The sequence below is a fragment of the Salvia miltiorrhiza genome, chromosome 5, assembly GCF_028751815.1.
Source record: "Salvia miltiorrhiza cultivar Shanhuang (shh) chromosome 5, IMPLAD_Smil_shh, whole genome shotgun sequence".
Taxonomy (NCBI): domain Eukaryota; kingdom Viridiplantae; phylum Streptophyta; class Magnoliopsida; order Lamiales; family Lamiaceae; genus Salvia; species Salvia miltiorrhiza.
Window position 1 is genome coordinate 45,961,900 of NC_080391.1, and position 8,946 is coordinate 45,970,845.

Here is an 8,946-nt window from a genome sequence, read left to right on the forward strand (position 1 = left end):
AAGCTACGTGGGAACTTGAAGACAAGATGAAGGAAAAATACCCCGAACTGTTTTAGCAGAGATATGCAAATTTCGGGACGAAATTTTTGTTAAGAGGGGTAGTATGTAGTAGCCCGCTCTTTTAATTATGATTAAAATTAGTAAATGCAATTTTTATAAATGAATCCAGTTTATGGTCCTGATTTTTTTATCAGAAACGGAGTTATTATTTTAGCTTTATACTTTTATAACGTATGAGAAAAACGCGACGAGGATTATTGAGCCATTCAATAATTATTATTTCCAATTTATAACTGACTTAGCAAAGTCATGTTATTTATTAATCGAAAAACAGAAGCAGTTATATTTTATTAGTGCTACTAGAAGTCGAGAAATTATTCCGACTGCAACGCAGATTAAATCTACGGATTTAATTTAAGTTATATTACAGTTTATCAAGTTAGCAGGCAAGGAAAAAGATATCAAGCAAGATACAGAAATGCGATGATTGAAAATCGAAGCCAGTATTTTATTACAGTTACAGAATCACCGAGACATAGAATATACATCATTAATCCTCCACTACATTTTTTCCCCACCACACTCAAGTGCACCACTACTCTTTTTCTCACCAACTCCACTCAAATATTTATTTGTTTGGCACCAAATAAGTGGGTTGTCACCTTTTCCACCGAAAGCCATGCCTTTCACCTGTCAATCAGCCAACAATTCTTTTCATATAATCTCATTATCAGCAGCAACTCTCTCCATTCTGCACTAATAACCCACGTGAAAGAGGAACTCCATTCATTGCTATTCTGCCTGCCAAACTTTAGAGGTAAGATTTGGCTTAACTCCTTCCATTTCTTCCTAAGCTCAACCTGCATCGTTTGAGAAACAATCTTTATATTTCAGTGTATCTATCCACTGATTCAATATCAATAACAGCAGCCACCAACACCAAATATTTGCAGGTAAATACTAAACTCATTTATTCAAATTCACCCCATGATTCACACAATCAAGCATGCTTCAGTCTTAGAATTCAGAATTCATATAGTTGAGCATATAAGCATCTTGAACTTATTAAGCACCCAATTACGCTTTCATGAACAAGTAGCAGTTAATATGTAGTCTAAACAAGCATATGAGTTTATGCAAAGCAAAGAAGAGATTACACGTTATCCTTGCCTAATTCACGCTAAGAACCGATCAAAATAGGGGTGAGTATAACTTAGCTTTAGAAAGGAATGGGCGACTGCCCTGCTCTGAATTTGAAGACGACGATAATCGTGACTAGGACTAAACTCGCCGGCCTCCACTGGTGGTGACGACGGGGCCTCTGTTGACGTCGGGGCGAGGAGGGAAGGCTGACTGCCTTGACCGGTACCGAGCTGAGCAGCGGCTGCCCAAGGCAACGGCGTCGAACCACGGCGGTGACTCTCTCGTCTGAGCTAAGATGACCGAGAACTCGGCCTTTCCCTCGTTCGTGTACGCGAGTGAAAGAGGAGAGCAGCGGACGCCGCCCTACCCTGATTTACTACTCATCGGAGAATCGATGAGGGCGTCGGACACTCTCCTGCTCGCCGGAATTTCATAGTAGAGCGGCGTCGAGCTGAGGCCATTTCTGAATTAGGAGTAAGGATTTTCCTCCGCTCCATAGATTGAGAGGGGGAGATGACTTGGGAGTAGAGAAACAGAGAGCAAGGTCGAGAGCAGCAACTCCAGTCGGCAGCAGCGACATTCCAGATTTCATGGCTCGTTTTTGGGTCTGCGATGAAGAGAGAGAACAACGCCGGTGAACACCCAAGGAAGAAGGCGGCGTTGCTATCTTGGAGAAAAAAGAGAGACGAGATCGAGAGGGAGGAGAACGCCGGGCTTAGGCGCGGCGGCAGTCGACGCCGGCCGGAGACGGAGGCGGCGTTTCGCCGAAGAAGAAGGGAGAGGCGCCGCTTGTTTCAGTGTGTGCGTGAGATGAGAGAAAGAGAGATGAAATGGGGTTAGCGGCTGATAGGGGGGAGAAAAGAAGGGTTGGGAATGGGCTTTGAGTTGAACTGTTGGGCCATTACATTGGGCTCGAATTTTTTATATATATTTGGGCTCGATTTTTTTTTTTATATTTGGGCTTTCCATTTATTTAGATTGGGCTTCCTCTTTTAATTGACTTTGGGCTTGTCCACTTTTAACTGTTGTGGACCGAATTATTTTAAGTTGGGCTCGATTTAATTAAGGAGTTGGGCTGATGCATATTTTGTGATGGGCTATTATTCTAGTCCCATTTATATTTCGTTGGGCCAGTTTAATTCATCATTTTGGCCGATTAAATTGCCTTTTTGGGCTAAGATTAATTCTTTTCAGTCCACATTAATTATTATTTGGACCCCTATTTTAATTATTTTGGGTCGAAGACTTTTTAAATTGGGCTTTAATTCTTTTAAAGCTTGAGCTGAAGTTACTCCTTTGAGCTAAGCCTAGCAGTATCAATTTTTGATGGAGCCCAATTATTTATCAGTAATGAGCCGCCCAGTTTATTAATTAATGTTTTTGGACTTCCGACTTTAAAGCAAGCCATTATTGTTTATTTCATTTAAGCCACTGGTTTATTTAATTAATTGGCTACTCTCTTTTGAGCCTATTAATTATTTGAGGTTACGCTAGTAATGATGCTTCTATCGAAAAGCCTGATAATTTCTACAAGGTCACACCTCGTTTAAAGCCGAGTTAGTCCTTTTTCAATCAAGTACAAATGCGAGGTTTATTTCACGACTAGAATATTCCGATGAGGAAGGAAGAATCACAGTTTTATTCGACCGCGCTAGACGAGAATTAGCTAAATCTATTAACGAGGATTAATAGTAGAATTCCCGATTATCGCTCAGAGTATTAGTTCATGCATACCAGATTCATGCATAGTTAAATTACGTTTTCTCATTAATTAAGAATTTTCCTCAAGGCAATGTCTTATTTTATATTCTCGTGATTAAGGTCAAGCGCGAGAGTAAGAACTACACAAGGAGTTAGAGTACCTTAGCAAAACTTTGCTATCAGGTGGGCAATTTCTTACGCGTAAATAAAATGCTATGCAAGTGTTATGCTTTAAAATGCAAATTGGATCTTCAAGTGTGGTATGCTTTATTACGCTTGAATGCTTTACACTGATAAGTTTATGCTTATGTTTGATGCTTGTGTCTGTTGGGGGAGGCCTCCCTCAACAGTACGATGCCGTGTCCTCTGAGGAGGGCCTTCCTCACGGCACGATGCCCGTGTCCGCTGAGAGAGGCCTCTCTCGCGGCGCGATGCCAGTATGCCAGTATGCCAGTGTTACAGCGTCTATTGGGGGAGGCCTCCCTCAATAGTACGATGCCGTGACCGCTGAGGGAGGCTCCCCCTCACGGCGCGATGCCCGTGTTCGTTGGGGAAGGCCTTCTCCACGACACGATGTTTGTTAATGAAGATTGATGATGAAGAATGCCCTTATACTATTTAAGAATTTGGAAATGTTTAATGAGCAAAGGATATGAAAGAAACTCATGCCTCTTATGCGATATTGTGAAATTGTTAATGATGTTATGTTATATGCTTGGCAACTGCCCACTAAGTACTCTTGTACTTAGCCCTTCGATATTTATGTTTGTGCAGGTTGAGCTGTGATGGGCGATGATGTGTTGTTGCTGAGTAGAGCTTTTGTCGAACTTAAAGTAGGCTCAGAAAGGATACATGTCTTCATACATGTATCTCAGTTATGCTTTCCGCTGTAAACACTGATTATTTCAGTTGCACCTTTCGTTGCAAACTCTGATAATGTTTTAGCCAAGCCCTAACGATGCCTTTTTCCTTTTAAGGAATATAACGCGTATACAAGTTTTTTTTTAGTACCCTTTTTATGCGAACTATGTCTTTTTCCTTTTTAAGGAATATTTCACGCGTATTCATACTCTTTGAGTATTCTTTTATGCGCCCCTTTCTAAACCCGCTTCGTAATTTCCCTTCCCCAGTCATGGTTTCCCGGCTTAATTATCCCTAATTAAGGCCGGTCGTGACACCGACCTTCACCGATTGAGGGCGGGGGCGGCGTTGTGGTTGCAAATTGAGATCTTGTAGTTTCATTATATAAATGATATAGTTTCATTCCAATTCTTTTTGTTTCATTTTGTTGTTGTTGGTTATCCTGAATTGTTTGTCATTTTACCCTTGCAAGGAGGTGGTTGTTTTGCAGCGGATGGAGAAGGTGGTGGGAGAGCAGTCTATGGATTGGCGTCGCCGCAAGGAGCGGTGATGGTGCTGGTGTATGGAGTTGAAAATGTTGGTGAATGATGTGGGAAGCAAATTATTGATGATTTGCAGTCAATTGATGCTTAAACTGGAATCGTTGTGTTGATTTAGTGTAGTTTATGCAATTATGTGCAAATGAATGATACTATTGTTCACTATTATTTTCACCACGCCGCAAGTATACGGGTAGTTGTAATATATGGAAGCAAGGTCGTATCCCACAAGGATTAGTAGTTCAATCTAGTGATTATCCTAAGTCATTATTGTAATGACCCGACTTTTTATTAAGGATTATATACTTTTAATTACTGATTTAAGGATGTATTAGAGTTCAGCATCTATTTATAAAATACGAACTTATATGAAATTGATAATTTATATATGTGATGATTTATTTTTTTTTATTTTCAATAGATGATGCACTCAAAATATATTTTGAGTCCATTAATTTATTGTGGAGAATTTAACACCGAAGTGTTAAATATGAATCTTTTATCGATTGATTACTTAAGCCATGAGTAATTTATTTTATGTTAGAAGCAAGCTCAAATGGATCTTATGCTTCAATAAGAATTAGGCTTATATGTCTTAATGTATTTAAATGAGTTTGGAACCTTATAATTAATATAATAATCTCTTAGATTTTTTTTAATTAGAATAATGGCAAGCATGCTGAATCCTAAAGCATGCTGAAGAAATTCTTGCTACGCATGCTGAAGAAATTCTTCAGTCATACATGCAGGCTGAAGGTATTCATACCTGTGAGTTGAAGAATTTCCATCCAAGCCAACCCATTTTTTTTCTTTTATAACCTACACCATATTCAGCCAAGTCCCACCTCTCACATTCATCTACCATCTCTCTCGCAGCCAAGAAACGACACCACATCTTTCATCATTCAAGGTTTATATTTCTAATTTATATATTATCCTTCAATTGTATACATCAATTCCAGAATACCAACACATGCTCATTAACTCAGATTTACATATGCTTTGATAAATGAAGAAAATGAGTAGCAAATTCATAGATTTACAGTTGCTAAATATGTACTTGTGAACTGAAGTTACAAGGAAAGAGTTAAAACTTTTATTTGAGCAATTACAGTATATGATTCTCGCACAAAAACCCTTTGTGTTGGCTGATTGCGTGTGTGAGTCGAGGTCAGGGGGAGGGCAGCCTCGGTGGCTCGTCGTCGCCGGCGGTTGACGGACGGCGACGGAGCCGCGGTTGTCTCCGATCTGCCAAGAAAGGGAAAGAGGAGTTTCAGTTTTTAATTTAAAATGAAATGAGAATAGGGAGATCCGGGGCTTACCTTTGTGAGACGATGCTCGGCTCCTCACAGCGACTCACGGCGACGGCGACTCCAGGAGAGGCGGCTGCCGGATTCTTGCTGCCAACGGCAGCGGCTGACGGCGGCGCTCCTCCAGCGAGCTGCTGGCCGTCGATCGCGGGCCAGCCAGCGGCGACTCCGGGCAAGCCAACGGCGGCGGGAACTCCGAGCAAGACGAACGACCGAAGGCCAGATCCGTCGACCCCAGGCGAACAGCAGCAGCTCCAGCGGCTTCCAGTCGACGGTGCTCGCCGAGATCCAGTTGCAGCGGCGGCGGATCTGCCATGGAGGAGAGGCGGAGGCGACGGAGCGGCGGCGTGGTTGCGCTGCTGCGCCTGGTTCCAGCGGCCGAGGGAGCGAGGGAGTCGAGGGTGGCGACACCTGGTGGCTGGTCGCGGTGGCCGAAGGAGAGGAGGGGAGGAGGCGACGGCGAGGCGGCGCGCCGGAGGCGGCGCCGCCCTCAGCCGAACAGAGAGGGAAAGGCGAGAGAGAGAGGTCCGAGAGTTAGAGAGAGAGAGAAGCTTGAATGTGTGTGTTTGAGTGTTTGTGTGTGTATATTTAGGTTAGAAAAGGGAGCCGGGTTTGGGCCGGGTTTCAGCCGGGTTTGGGCCGGGTTTGAGCCGGGTTTGGGCCGAAAATATTGGGCTCCCTCTTGGGCCGATTTAATTAAACTCTTGGGCCGATTTAATTAAACTCTTGGGCCGATTTAATTAAACTCTTGGGCCGATTTAATTAAACTCTTGGGCCGATTTAATTAAATTGTTTGGGCCTTATTCAAAGAAAAACATGATAGACTTAATTTATCTAATTAATTTGGGCTTATATCTATTTAAATTATTTGAGCTCTTAATTATTAATTTAAATTGAGCTTGATTAATTTAATTATATATTGACCTTTAAATTAATTATTTAAATGGAGTTCTTTATTTCAAGTATTTATAAAGGGATTATAAAATAAAATATTTTGAGTTAAACTCTCATTTAAATTAATTCTTTTCAAAACGACTTATTAATATGGATTATTTGAAAAGGATTAAATTGTTTTATGTATGAGAAAGCATGATCTATGATGATATAATTTATCTATGTAATATTATAGGATTTATTTTTAAATGACGGAATATTTGACTTGATGACATAAATAGAACGAGTTATGATTAATGCGCATGTTGATGTTCGAATAAATAGTTTCGAACCTAAATGATAGTTATGTGATAATGTTTTGAGTCTAAGGTTTTGACGAGATAAGATTAATATTAAAATTTACTAATTACTTTAAGGGTGATGATGGGCTCACTTATTGGGCTTCATGATTTTATTATCTTGGGCCTCATTTGTTGGGCTCTAGAAATTAATTGATGTTGGGCCTAATATTATTAATGCACTGGGCTTCGAATTTGTTCATTTGGGCTCGAATTAAATTCCTTTTGGGCCTAGTTTATTTTATTGGGCCGGAGATTAATTCAATTGGGCTTTGCTTATTTTATTTCCATTGGGCTAATATATATATTGTTTGGACTCTATTATTTTTATAAATGGGCTCTTATTATTTATTTTGATTGGGCTTCTATTAATTGTTAATAATGGATTTATTATTTTTATTAATTGAACTCCTACTATTTTAATTGATTAAGTTCAATGAAATTTATTAGTTAAGACCAATGAGATTTATTAATTTAGGCCCATTATTTAATCCTAATTATTTTAATTAGTGATAAATTTTAAGACTTACTAATTATTAATTAGTAAGTGAATTAGATTATTTTAAGATGAGTAGATTATTAAAGATTTATAATCCGACCTCATAAGACGAGATTTAATTCCTTAAATAGGATTAGCATCTCATAATTTAATTAAAGGAATATGAGTCATGCATAATCATTTCACGCATCCTCATTTATTGAGATTTTTCGAGAATTAGAATCTTATTTTATTTTCTCGGATTAAAGGTCAAGCACCAGAGTTAGAGCTAAACCGTGAGTCGGCTATTCAGGTAGGCTTTCTATGTATAAACTAAAATTATATATTAGAATTGTTAAGACTTTATGCTTATGAATTTAAATGATATTGTCAATGCCTAAATGCTTTATGTTTTATTATTAATTGCCTATCTGATGTTAATCGAATTCGGATTCTGGATGGGACCGCAAATCCCTTCGGAATTAGTGTACACCTTGTGATCGTGAGTCATCTAGCGGGTTGGCCGATCATAGTGTCCGTAGAGGGAGGCCTCCCTCTCGGCACGAGTTACTGATATGGTGATTAATGATATAAAATACCTGCGCGGGTTATTGATGAAAGAAATGATATTATGTTTGGTAAATACGAGTCTTTAAAGGAAAACCCTCGTATCTTACTACTGTTGAAAGGCATGACAATAAAATATTATGCATGTATGTAAATTTCGGCAAGTGTCCACTAAGTACTTTTGTACTTAGCCCTGCATGTATTTTTAAATGTGCAGGTTGAGCGGTGATCGAGGATGTAGTGTGCAAGCGGAGCTTTGTCAAACTAGGATGATTACCTCAGAGTAGAGTATATGTCTTCATACATATACTCAAGTTATTGTTATTCCGCTGCGAACACTGATTATGTTAAGATATTATGTCAAACAATATGTATTATTTAATAATGTACTAAAAATATTGAGTACCCCGTTTTGGGATAATATTATGTACGGTCCCCTTGTGGCCTTCATTGATATCTAGATATTTCGATTGATTTCCTTATACAAGTCGAGTCATCAAGAAACCGAACATGCCCCTTTCTTACTCCCGCTCCTAAATTCCCTCCCTTAGTCGCGGTTTCCCCGAATTTGCTATCCTTAGCAAGTGCGGTCGTGACAGAATGGTATCAGAGCATTTCTTTTGCTCTGAGTACTACTCATTCCTTCTAAGTTGAGTCTAGATTAAGTAAGTTAATACACGTTTGAACTAGTTGACAAAAGCTTGGCACTACATCTCGTCACGCTCAACGGAGGTTATGGTAAGTACTTTCAAGTTTTAATTAAGTTAATTTCTTGAAATGTATGAAGCATGAATAAGTATGACTATGGTATGAATCACAAGAACTTAGAACTGTTAAGTTATATATGCTCACTCTCACGACGGAACATAGAAGAGAACTTAGGGAGATGCCTTAACTTTTTCTTCATGTTACGATGACATCGACAATGATGGTCGAAATAGAGAAAGAAGAATTACACGAAGGGTCGCATGATGAAACCACGAGCATGAAGATTGAGCAGCGTAACGAATGCCAATAGTACGTTGATGGCATGGGCATAGCTTAAATATTCGAGTGTTTTTCTACGATGAGATCTTGAATTAGCTTGGCCTTTTGAACTTATTTTGTTGAAACTT

The 8,946-nt window shown here is 39.5% G+C and overlaps 1 long non-coding RNA gene across 1 annotated transcript; it reads left to right on the forward strand.

The window, feature by feature from the left end:
* The first annotated feature begins 302 nt into the window (after positions 1–302).
* Positions 303–3,029, forward strand: LOC131024588 (uncharacterized). Its single transcript, XR_009101940.1, has 3 exons — positions 303–817; positions 895–953; positions 2,965–3,029. It is a non-coding gene; the product is annotated as an uncharacterized LOC131024588 (long non-coding RNA).
* Positions 3,030–8,946: the final 5,917 nt, after the last annotated feature.